The following is a 1,929-nucleotide window of genomic DNA, read 5'->3' as shown; positions in this document are numbered from 1 at the left end:
TAATTTTTAACGAAAATAAATAAAATCATAATTTAATAATTACAAAATTATTGAAGAGTATTTTAAAAAAATAATTTAATTATTAATTTTTTTAAAATATTTTGGTAAAAATACAATTTAATCAATAAAAAATAATTTATTAATAGATATTTTGGTAAACAAAATTTAATGATAAAAATAAAATTTTTGTTAATAGACATTTTTTCAAAAAAAATTTATTTTTTTTTAAAAAATAATAAAATTAACATTAGTTAATACAAAAAATTTAAAATAGATTAAAGAGAAAATTTTTTAAAAGTTATAAAGAAAGAAAATATATATTTTACAAATAAAAGAGAATAAAGTGTCATTTTAGCATCTTTTAAAAAAAGAAGTGAAATTTTCTCTTTTAAATAAGGTTTAAAAATTTTGTAGGAACTTATCATTTTATATATTTATAATTTAAAATTTATTATTAGATATCTGAACTAAATAAGAATTTTCAACTAAATTCTTACTACGAGTTGGTATTTAAAAAGAAAAATAGAATAGTCTTAAAATATTACATTCTAAAACTATATATAGAAAAATAAATATTTTAAGAATGTTCTATTTTTCTTTATGAATGACAACTATTAATAGAAAATTAATTACAAAATTTTAAGTTGTCAGAATTTAGTTAAAAGTTTGATAAAATTATATAAATTCATAAAATAATAAAATAAAAAATATTATAGGACCAACACATTTTATCAAAAATAAAGTATTATTTTAATTCTTAATATTTAGATTAAATTCTAATTTTATTTTTTAATGTTTGAAACGTTTTATTTTTATTTTAAATATTTGATTTTGTTCTATTTTAGATCTCTGGTTAAAATTAAAATTTTTCTTTCTAAAATACCGTTTTTTTCAATATATGATTTTTTTTTTAGATAGCAAAAAACGTAATTGTAGTGGTCATAGTAGTTGTTGTAGTAATTTGAGAATAAAATGGCAGAATAATAAGAAAAAAAATAACACTAGAAAAAAAATTGTATTTTTAGAAGAAAAAAATTTTAATTTTGACTAGAAGACTAAAATAGGATGAAATAAAATATTTTGGATAAAAATAAAATATTTTCAATGTTAAAGATAAAATTAGAATTTAGTCAAAATATTAAGGACTAATAGAATAATTTATTCTTTTATCAATATTAGTCAATATCTTATTTTTATACTATTAAAATTAAAATTAGAATTTAGAATTTAAATCTTAGTACTTAAAATTTAGAGTATTGAGTAAGTATTAACAAAAAAAAAATTGTTGGTATATATTGCTCTAATTAAACCAATGAATAATTACAAAAGATGTCCCCCATATGAGTGAATGTGAGTGACCTAGTAACCAAAAAGTACAAGTACCTCTTAACAACTGTATGTGTATTATTAAATATTTCATGATGACTATTGCTTGAGTAGGATAATAAAAATCTATTCTATAGATACAAATTGATTCTTATATATAACATCAAATCTTGTGAAGTCAGTTAATTAATATGTATTTAAATGAAGTACTATTTTAGTGCTTTAAATCTAAAATTAGTGACATTTATATTTTAATGTTCTTTTTTATATAATTTTGTATTTTTAAGTAATATACCACTTGTTCTTATTATATCAAAAAATATTATATCCAATATTGCTGTTTAATTTTTTATTATGCGCTCTGGTATTTTATTTTATTTTTTGGTTATTGAAAATCTTAACCAGCACGGCAGCACCTTAAAAAGACAACCACTTGTATTAGCAAAACATACACTTTAATTTCTTCGATTTGGGTTTGGTTTTCTTATCAAATTGAAGCAAGATGAGATGGTCAAACTGTTAATCATAGAGTTGTTTCTATGATCACGTTGAAAAGACACAAAGATTAATTATTAACCATATTTATGCTCTTGGATCATGGTT

Source organism: Arachis duranensis, chromosome 2, assembly GCF_000817695.3.
Source record: "Arachis duranensis cultivar V14167 chromosome 2, aradu.V14167.gnm2.J7QH, whole genome shotgun sequence".
Taxonomy (NCBI): domain Eukaryota; kingdom Viridiplantae; phylum Streptophyta; class Magnoliopsida; order Fabales; family Fabaceae; genus Arachis; species Arachis duranensis.
Note: the sequence above shows the minus strand (reverse complement) of the source record.